This window comes from Budorcas taxicolor, chromosome 18 (genome assembly GCF_023091745.1).
Source record: "Budorcas taxicolor isolate Tak-1 chromosome 18, Takin1.1, whole genome shotgun sequence".
Lineage (NCBI taxonomy): Eukaryota > Metazoa > Chordata > Mammalia > Artiodactyla > Bovidae > Budorcas > Budorcas taxicolor.
In genome coordinates, this window is record NC_068927.1 from 28,140,363 (window position 1) to 28,151,627 (window position 11,265).

Sequence of the window (11,265 nt, forward strand, 5' to 3'; positions counted from 1 at the left end):
CAGAAAAACAGGTGAACATTGGAAGGTGTGTGTGTGTGTCTAGTGGGAAAGAGCAGTTAAGTTCTGACACTGATAGATGGAGAATTCAGGCACATGATTTGGTTCCTCTTGGATTTATGAGACTGGGGACCAGTGGCAGAGAGCCCTGGATATGAGGATCCTGGGATCTTTTTGCCATGGCTGCTGATCACAGAGAGCCTGTGGAAGGAAATTCTCATTAGCTACCCCCTCTCCATCTGGTTTACAAAAAGACCGTAAAGTGACATTCAAGACTTATTTATTGGTACTTGTGGTGTTCAGTTCCCATCTGCCTGCTGGAATCACCCTTCACTGTCAAAGGTATAGGTTCAGTTCCTTTAGAAATGCTGGGCAGGAGACAGGGGCTTGTAAAAATCACTTTAGAAACCCCCACCCCCACCCAGGTACTCTTCTAAGAATTTTAGAGAATTGAATCTTCTCCATCATATTCTAGCAAGGGTTCATTTGTTCTCTCTTCTTTTTGTTGACAACCCCACCGTGGCCCAGAGGATTTAAACCACTGGGTAGAAATGCAGCTGATTTTTTAATATGATTTTACATCCTGAATCTTTATTGAATTTGTGTATTAGTACTAGCATTTCTTTTTTTTTTTTTTCTGGCAGACTCTTTAGGGTTTCCTTTATATAATATCATGTCCTTTGTAAACAGTGGCATTTTTACTTCTTCCTTCCCAATTGGATGCCTTTATTTCTTTTCCCTGCTAAATGCTCTGAGTAGGAGTTCCATAACTGTATTGGATAACAGTGGTCCGAATGGGCACCCTTGTCTTGTTCCTGATCTTAGAGAAAAAGGTTTCAGTTTTTTACCATTTAGTATAATGGTAGCTGTCATATGTGGCCTTTATGTTATTATGTTCCCTCCCTACTCATTTTGTGGAGAGTTCTTATAATGACTGTGTATTGGATTTTGTCAAATGCCTTTTCTGCATCTACTGAAATGATCCTATGATTTTTGTCCTTTACTTTGTTAATGTAGTATACCGCACTTACTGATTTGTGTATATTGAACAATCCTTGCATTCAGGGATAAATTTCACTTGGTCATGGTATATGACCCTTTTAATGTGTTGTTGAATTTAATTTGCTAGTATTTTAAGGATTTTTCACCTATATGCATCAGGGGTCTTGACCTGTAATTTTCTTTTCTTGTAATGCCTTTGTCTGGCTTTGGTATCACAGGAATGCTGTCCTTTTAAAATGAGTTCAGAAGTGTTCCCTCTTCTTAAGTTTTTGGAAGAGTTTGAGAAAGCTTGACATTAATTCTTCTTTAAATATTTGGTAGAATTAATTGGTGGAGTCATCAGGGCCTGTTCTCTGTGTTGCAAGACTTTTGACTACTGATTCAATCTCCGTACTCATTACTGGTCGTCCAGATTGTCTGTTTCTTCATTATTCATTCTTGGTAGGTTGTGTGTTTCCAGGAATTTATCTGCTTCTCTTAGGTTGTGGGCATATAAATAAATGTTTGTGGCAGTCTTCTATGATCCTTTGCATTTCTATAATATTAGTTGTAATGTCTCTTTTTTCATTTATAATTTTGAGTCTTTTTTCCTAGTCTACCTAGAGATTTGTCAAACTTTCTTTATCTTAAAAACAAACAAACCCAGATCTGAGTTTCATGAATATTTTCTATTGTTTTTCTATCATCTATTTCATTTATCCCCACCCTCATCTTTATTCCTTCTCCTAACTTTAGGTTTAGTTTATTCTTCTTTTTCTATTTCCTTGAGGTGTACAATTAGCTTGTTTGTTTGAGATCCCTTCCTTCCTCTCTCTCTTTTATAAGATGACCTACTTTTATTTTTCAAACAAATTGAATTTCACTTTGTTGCACAGCAGAAACTAACACAACATTGTAGAGTAATTTTACTCTAAAAAACAAACAACCCAAATTGAATTTCACAGGAGATCTGTGCACCGGTTAGTGATTGAGTTTAATTTACAGAAGTTGGAGTCACAGGCCTCCCCTAGACCCTCCCTTCAGTCTGCGCTCAGCCCCACGTCCCCACACGACGCACTGGACGCTGTGTTGAGTGTTGGGTCACCTGTCCCTGCAGTTGGACGATGGATTTTCTCGGGGGCACGCGGGTCTCCGACCGGGCACCAGTCAGGTGCGTGCTGGCTGAAGAGCCCTCGGCCATCAAGTCCGCCGTGTGGTCTGAGAGGCGGTCACCAGATTGCTAGGAGGATCCGGGCAGGAGTAGCTGCTTCTCCAGGCTGCCATTTCCAGGGCATCGGACTCCCCGGCCCGCCTCCTGCCCAGGACGCCCTCCGTGAGCGCGTGGCCTGGGGGACCGGTCCTTCCCTGCAGCTGCCGGGCAGCTGGAAAAGGGGGTGGAGGGCGGAAGCACGGGCGCCGATTGTTTCCTGCGGAGAAAGGCAGGGGACACGGAGCAGCGCCTGGACGCTGGGCCTGCGGCCTCTGCGGAGGGGTGCGCACCCCTGAGCCTGCCCTGGGCGCGCCGGCTGTCGGGGGACCCTTCGGCACGAGGCCGGTGACTCTGAGTGCGTGTGGGAGGCAGGCGGCGGTGGCGTTCCGTGGGCGAAGAGGCCGCCTGTGCCCCGGGTGTGGGCTCCGGCCTGGGCCCAGGTTCCGGGGATGACCCAGGCTGCGGTCCCTCTTAGCGGCTCCCGCGTTTGGAGCAGGTGACAGAAGGTCGTGCAAAGCAGGCTGAGGCCCGGGCCCGGGGAGAAAGGAGGGCGCCGAGGAGGTTCCCCGAAGTGGCTTCTGCAGGAGCCGGGCTGGCATCACAGCTCCCCGGCATGTGCCCTGGTCGGCCACCTCCTCCCAGGCGTGTCCGGGCTTGTTGTTAAGAACGGGAGAGTCAGGCACGCGAGGCTCCGAGCACAGTGCTGGCCAGGCCCCTCGCCGACCTGGCCCCGTGTAGCTGGCCGCAAGGTGACGGCTCAGTGCACCGCTGCTGGTGAGACCCAAAGGGCGGAGGGACTCGGGCCGCGGGGCCCTGGGGCCCTGGGGCCTCCCTCCCAGCCCACACCTTCTGCCCTCCAGCCGCATCCTCCCGGGCCCCTTTCTGCTCTTGGACCCAGAAGGGGACCACCCCAATCCTTTCCGATGTGCTTTCCTAACTGATTCTCAGGATGGGGAAGCTGTGGTCAAGGTGTCTTTCCTTCCAGAAGCTTCTGGGCTCCAGGCCTTTGATAAACTACAGGGCCTGGTGAGGCCAGGGCCTGGATGGGGCAGGTCTTCTGGGAAGTGGAGCTGGCGAGCGTCGGAGACGTTTGCAGATTCAGCTTTCTGCTGAAGAGCAGCTCACAGGCTGTCAGATGGCAGCGCTCCACCAGCTAAGTGGTCTCCTAAGGGTTTTCAGTGCGCTGATATCATCAGATGAACCTTCTGAAAGAGCCAAGACTCAAAACAGAGGTGGAAACACATATGTGGGGTGCAGAGGACACTGGGGAAACGAGCTGGGCCACCACAGATATTTTGAGGGTGGCCAGAACAGTGCTTAGCTGGGGGCACGGGCTGATAGGGTGGTCTTTGTGGAGAAGGCTGGCAAGTCTCCACTCTAACCGCTTGCTGTTTCTCTCCCCAGGTTCAGAGGGCTCATCTTGAACAGGACTGTCACCAGGCAGAGTGCACATTTGCTCTCATCGTGTGTGGGAGGTTTTGCCAGTCTCATTACTTGGGCTTCCAGGTGGTGGGGCTGAGACAACAGCTACTTTGGGAGTCTGGTCCTGGCCGGGGAAGGCAGCTGGGAAGCTGAGCTGTGGCTGGGCTGCTGTTCTCAGATGGAAGCAGAAAGCCCTGCTTGTGGCTCCTCCAGCTCACACCTGCCCTCGCAGGCACCCAGGACCAGAGCTGATCCCACGCCTTGAAGGGTTTAACCTGGGATCTGCTGGCATCTGAGGCTGAAGGTGGCTTCAGAACTGGGGTGTTTGCCTCTTGTGGCTTTTCTTTTACGTTAGATTCACTGACGACACTTAGTTACACGTGAAAATCTGGATTCCCATCTTCTTAAAAATCAAGATTGTGACGATACTGGTTCATGTTAGGGTAGGCAGGAGTCAGCTGCCGCCAGGATGGGCTGTTCTATGTAGTTTGCCTCAATGCCCTCCATCCTTTGTTGTCTCCTCCCTGACCCTCCACTGGTTCAACTTCTAGGTCTAGACCCTGTGGGCATTGTCGTAAGGACCCATTTTTTAACCAGAGCTTGGCTTGTGTCCAATTTCTGGGAAGGCTCTGTAAGTGGGACCAGGTGGTTGGGGAGGAGCCAGCCTGGCAGCCTGCAGCCCAGGCCCTGGCTGTCTGGCCCTGTGTGTCCGTGGGCCTCGCTTCAGATCTGCACCCTGGCAGAATCCAGAAATCTCTTCCTAGCACACAGGCTGGTCACTGCAGGGAGGATGGCAGCAGTTATGGCAGGCCCAGGGGGCCACAGGTCTGGAGAGAGTCCCCTGGGGGTGCCCTCCTCAGCTGTCTGTAGGGGCTGAGTGAGCAACTAGAATGAATGATTTATGCAGGGGAGTCAAGCTGGGTGGTGGGAGCAGTGGGGAGCAGGACAAAATGCAGAGTGGGTTTCTGGGTGACTGGTATAGTGCCTGGTAAGTTGCTAGCCGATGGGAACAAAGGTCTAGAGTTCCCAGAGTATACTTATAGCCAATTGTTACAGCACTGTTTGTTGTTAAGACTATCCTTTCTGCATTGTCTGTGTGCCTTTGTAAAAATCCAGCTGTTCATATATGTGTAGGTTTTTTTTTTCCTGGACTCACTATTCTGTTTGTTTTTATAGAATGCCATGTTGATTTGATCACCCTAGTTTTAAAAATAATTCTTAAAATGAGTTATGTTAGTCCTTCAAATTTGTTCTTTTTCTAGGTTGTTTTTGATTATTCTAGGTTCTTTATCTTTTCATATGAATTCTAGACTTAACTTATCAATTTCTACAAAAGTGTCTGCTAGGATTTTGATTGAGATTGCTTTGAATCTGCAGATCAGTTTGGAGGAGAATTGATGTCTTAACAACACTGAGTCTTCTGACCCATGGTGAGAGTATAGCTCTCTGTTTAATTCACCCATAATTTCTCTCAGCAACATTTGTTTTCACTATTTGGGTCTTTCCGATCTTTTTCTGATTTATCCCTAATTATTTAACATTTTAAAATACCTGTTTTAAGTGATATTTTTAAAAATTCAGATTCCAACTGTAGATAGCATATACAAATATAATTGATTTTTATGTATTGATCTTGAATCCTACAGCTTTCCTATACTCATCTATTTATTGTAGTAGTTTTTTGGTTGATTTCGTCTTTTTCCAGATAGGTTATCATATTATCTGTGAATAAAGATTCACATTTTCCTTCTTCCTTTACAATCTAGATACTGTTTATTTCTCTTTCTTGCTTGATTACACTGTTTAGAACTTCCAGTGTAGTGTTCAGTAGAAGTGATAAGAGTGGAAGTCCTTGACTTGTTCTTGATCTTAGGGGGAAAATATTCAAGTTTTTCACCATTCAGTATGATGTTAACTGTTTTTGGGTGTGTGTGCGTGTCTGTGTGTGTGGATGGCTTTTCTCAGATTGGAGAAGTTCTCTTCTGTTTCTTGTTTTCAGAGGTTTTTTTAAAAATCAGGATTGGATGTTGGATTTTGGCAAATGCTTTTTCTGTGGCTATTAAGATTATCATGTGTTTTTTTTTGTCTTCAGTTAGTTTACTATGTAGCATGGTAAATTACACTGATTGAATTTTGAATGTTAAAATAACCCTGCATTCCTTGGAAAAATCCCACACAGTCCTGATATATTATCCATTTAATATATTGTTGGTTTTGATTCGCTGAAGTTTTGTTTAGAATTTTTGCATCTATGTTCAGCAGGAATATTGGTCTGTTTCTTTTCTTGTAATGTCTTTTTCTGATTTTGTTGTTGGGGTACTGCTGGCCTCAGAATAAGTTGGGGAGTAGTCCATTCTCAATTTTTGGAAGAGTTTGTATTGAATTGACATTATTTCGTCTTTAAATATTCGATAGAATGCACTGGGAAGTCATCTGGCCTGGAGTTTTCTTCTTTTTTAATGATGCAGCTACTATTTAAAAATCTTTTTATTTTATATTGGATTGTTAACAATGTTTTATTAGTTTTAAATGTACAGCAATGTGATTCCGTTAAACATATACATATATCTATCTTTCTCAAATTCTTTTCCCAGTTAGGTTATTATAGAATATTGAGCAGAGTTCCCTGTGCTATGCAGCAGATCCTCGTTGCTTATCTGTTTTAAATACAGCAGCGCGTACGTATCAGTCCTAAATTCCCAATCTATCCCTCCTTCAACACTTCCCCTGTCCACCCCCCACGCCTGTTTGCTGCTAGAAGTTCTTTCTCTAAGTCTGTGAGTCTGTTGCTATCTTGTAAATAAGTTCATTTGTGCCACTTGTAAAAGTTCCACGTATAAGTGATAGCGTATGCTCCTTGTCTTCCTCTGGCTTACTTCACTTAGTATGATGATCTCCAGATCCATCCATGTTGCTGCAGATGGCATTATTTCACTCTTTTTAATCACTGAGTGATACTCCATTGTATCTTCCATTGCACCACATCTTTATCCACTGTCAAGGGACATTTAGATTGCTTCCATGTCTCGGCTATTGTAAACAGTGCTGCAGTGAACACTGGGATGTATGTATACTTTTTTCCCCCTGTATATACAATACCTTATTTATTTTTAAAAACTTTTAATTTCATATTGGGGTATAGCTGATTAACAATGCTGTGATAATTTCAGGTGAACAGTGAAGAGACTCAGCCACACATACACAAGTATCCATTCTCCCTTGATGGGGTGTTTTAAATTATGGTTTAGGCCCCTTTCATTGAGAGTAATTTTCAGGTTGCCAGATTTTTTCTTTAATGAGCTTTGCTCATTTGTGTGATCCAAGGAATTTGTCCATTTCATCTAAGTTTTTGTATTTATTGTCATAAGCTTGTTTATTATATTTGCTTTTATTTTTAAGTTTTTATTTATTTATTTTTTGGGTGAGTGGCGTGTAGGATCTTAGTTCCCCAACTAGGGATCAAAGCCACGCCTCCTGCATTGAAAGTGCAGTCTCTTAACCACTGGACCATCAGGGAAGTCCCCTATATTTTCCTTTTTCCTTTAATATCTGTAGAAATTTACTTTATTATTTTTGACTGTAACATATGGCTTGCAGGATCTTAGTTCCCAGACAAGGGATGGAACCTGGGTCCTAGCAGTGAAAATAACAAGTCCTACCACTGGACTGCCAGAGAAGTCCCTGTAGAAATTTAAATGTTGTAGCGCTTTTATTCATTATGTTGATAATGTGAGTGTTCTCTCTTTTTCTCTTAATCATTATGGCTAGAGTTTTATTAATTTTATTGATCTCAGAGAAGCAAATTTGGCTTCATTTTTTTCCATTGCCTTTTTGTTTTCTGTTTCATTTATTTCCACTTTGATCTTTAGTATATCCTTTCTTCTGCTTAATGTGGGTTTGATTTTATCTTCTACTTCTAATTTTTAATGTGGAAAGTGAAATTGATTTTTCTTTTCTAATATAACCATTTAGTCTTATAGATTTCTCTGCTTTGGTGACATTCCATAAATTCTCATATTTTCATTTTCCTCCTGTTCAAAGTATTTTCTAATTTCCCTTTTGATTTTGTTTTTGACCTGTGGATTACTTAGATATGTATTTAGTTTTAAAAACTTTGGGGATTTTTTTTCAGAAATCTTTCTGTTATTGATTTCTAATTTAATTTCTTTGTGGTCACAGAAAAATACTTTTTGGGAGTTGAGTCCTTTTGAAATAATTGAAATTTAGGGTATGACCCAGTATAGGGTTTTTCTTGGTGACTGTTCTGTATGCATTTGAGCAGAATGTGTATCCTGACATTGTTGGGTTGAGTGTTTTGTAAATGTCACTCAGGTCAAGCTGGTTGATAGCTGTTCAGATCTACCACCTCTTTGCTGATTTCCTGCCCATTTGTTCTGCCAATACTGAAATGTCTCACTGTAACTTGGGGTTTGTTGGTTTTAATGGCTCATGCTTTGAGTGTAAGTATCTCCTGCTTTTTATTTCCCTGGGAATCTTGTTCTGTTCTCCCAGCTCACCTCCAGAATGAGGTGCTGCTCTGCAGAGCACATTCAACTTTTCCTGGAGGAGTGTTCACTGCTGTTTATCGGCTGCTTTTTCTTTTTTTTTCTGTCCTTTCACTGGGTCATTATGTCCTGACCACAGTGGCTGGGTTTTGTTGCACTCACATACGAAAGACTCAAGAAGCATTTTATGACATAAGAAAGGTATTTGAGGCTCAGTACATGTACATGTGGCATTATTAAAACTAGGAACAAGAATTCATCAGATTCAGGGAACTGCAGCGTGGAGTAGCAGTGAGAATATAAGAACCTTGAGAATTAACAAAAATTATTGTGGAGGACATGACTTTTGACTTGATGAAAAGTCAAGAGTGAAAGTCACATCAAGTGTTTCTGGCATGGGGTTTCATTCACAACTACTTAAGTTAGCAGGATCATATCCTTGATCCTTTTGTTTCTCTTCATAACCCATTCCCAAAAGATTCGTGTAAAATGTTTTCCAGCAGATGAAATGTGGGCTTCATTTGAGATCTTATGTGTAATGCCCAGAAATTATAGAGATCACAAGGGTTTACTCTGGATGCTTTGGCCAGAAGGTGGTATGACTGAGGTGGTATGGTTTCACTTTGTTCATGTAACCGGAAGTTGGAAAGTTCATGGGAAAATAAATCATTGTGTTTGGTGAAGAGCCTGGGATCAGAACCTCTGGTGCATAGTAAGAGTCTGAGGACATAGGCAAGATTCTTAACAGAAAAGAGATATAAAAACAAGAGGGTTATAGTTTAGGACAAAATTTGAGAAAGAGAAAAAGCTGGATGAGATAACTTCTGTTTAGGTCTTTTGATCTGGGGATGGGCTGTCAGGCTTAAAGGGACAGAGCGAGATTCTGTAGACAAAATATAGTCTTAAGAGGTGATACATTTGATATCATTCTGCAGAAGTGACAGAAGGAAGCTCTTTCAATGCTCAAAGACCCAACTCTCTGGAGCCAAGACAGATGGTGAGCAGCAATCACTACTTGAATGGGTAGAAAAATGTCAACATCAAGGAACGTTTTATCTCCCGTCTGTTTCCCTCTGCAGTTTCAACGTGGTGCAATAAATCCAAGTTTCCCATTTCCTTTCCTCAGGCTGCCCAGGTTGCCAGTGTCTTAGAAGTTGACACGGATCCAGGTTGTTTTGGAAGGGAAATGTTTAACCAAGATGCTGAGCCTGGAGCTTTCAAAAATGGGGTCCTCTTGCTTAGGTTGTCAGATTGTATTAATGGTTTTGTGCCCTGGGCTTTGATTCTATATATCCAGTATCCTCATAAAGAGATAGGAAATAATTCATTCAGTAGCTTTCCGTTCAAACAACTCTGCCTTAGCCACTCACATACTCCACTAGTGTATTAATGTATGAATTAATTGAAGCTTCTGTCTGTTTAGGAGCTGATGATACAAATGTAAATTTGATACGATCCTTTTATGGTCGAGTAGAGGGGAAAGTAGACAGATATTGTTTTAGTTGTCTATATAAGAATTTATGATTTCCCTTAAATCCATGGCTGACTCTAAGGTTTCTGAGGCACAAACGGGCAGTTTTTCTGCTTGTTTTGCTTGGGGAGTCTCTCATGCACATGCATTCAGCTGGCTATTGAGCTTGGCTGGAAGATCCAATATGACATCACTCATATGTCTGGCATCTCAGTGCTCTTCCATATGGCCTTTCTCTCTCTTTGTGGTCTCATCATCCAATAGTCTAGTCCAAGTTTCTTTACAGCGAGGTGGCTGGCTTTCAGAGAAGGCAATGTCATTGCACTCGAGTACTCTTGCCTGGAAAATCCCATGGGCGGAGGAGCCTGGTAGGCTGCAGTCCATGGGGTTGCGAAGAGTCGGACACAACTGAGTGACTTCACTTTCACTTTTCACTTTCATACATTGGAGAAGGAAATGACAACCCACTCCAGGGTTCTTGCCTGGAGAATCCCGGGGACGAGGGAGCCTGGTAAGCTGCCGTCTATGGGGTCGCACAGAGTCGGACACGACTGAAGTGACTTAGCAGCTAGGATAAAAAAAGTCAAGCAGCAAGGATAAAAAAAGTCAAATTGATTAGATTTGTGCACAGTCCACAGTGGTGATCTTCTTGCAGGTGCTGCCATTTCTGGACCCAAAGCTCTCTATGGCTTCCACAGTATTCATGACCTCCTTCACCTTGCCAAAGACCACATGCTTGCCATCCAACCACTCAGTCTTAGCCGTGCAGATGAAAAATTGCAAACCGTTTGTGTTGGGGCCTGTGTTTGCCATGGACAAGATGCCAGGACTTGTATATTTCAGGATGAAATTCGTATCATCAAATTTCTCCCCATAGATCGGGGCTTGCCACCAGTGCCATTATGGCATGTGAAGTCACCACCCTGGCACATAAATCCTGGAATTCTGTTAAAGCAGGATTTATCCTTTCCCCTCAGTGCTCAGATCATGAAAGTTTTCCACTGTCTTTGGAACTTTGCAGACAGCTCGAAGGAGATGTGGTCTAAAGACTCGCTGTTGTCAGCGGTGTTGAAGAACACAGTGGGACTGACCATAGCTGGGCAATATAGAAGGCTCTGGGGTGGTGGTGTCTGCAAGGCCTGTTGCATTTTATTGATTGAGGAAAGTCATAATGCCAGCCCTGACTCAAGAGGAGGGGTAGTAATAGTGGTAATGGGTGAAGCAGCACACACTTATAGAGAGGGAACTCTCTTTGGAGAGTAACTTCCACAGATACAAATAAACAAGAACCATAGCTAAAATTTAGTGAGCTCTTCTGTGTCAGACAGCCGGCTAAGTACTGGTCATATGTTGTCTCACGACATCCTCATATTAACCTAAGTGAAGTAGGAATCATTCTTGCCCCCATTTTATTTATTTATTTATTTTATTTTATTTGGCTTCATTGGGTCTTAGTTGCAACACATGGGATCTTTAGTTGCTGCATGTGGGATCTAGTTCCCTAACCAGTGATTGAACCCAGGCCTCCTGCATTGGAAGCACAGAGTCACAGCTACTGGACCACTAGGGAAGTCTTACCCCCATTTTACAAGCAAGTGAATGGAGGCTGGTAGAGGTTAACTAAACAACCCCAGGTCTAATAAATGGCCGGGATTCAAACTCCTCAGAGATTAATTTGT

General features: G+C 43.4%; 1 pseudogene; it reads right to left on the reverse strand.

Annotated features, from left to right (window-relative positions):
• Positions 1-10,201: 10,201 nt before the first annotated feature.
• On the reverse strand, positions 10,202-10,716 carry LOC128063571 (peptidyl-prolyl cis-trans isomerase A-like; annotated as a pseudogene).
• Positions 10,717-11,265: the final 549 nt, after the last annotated feature.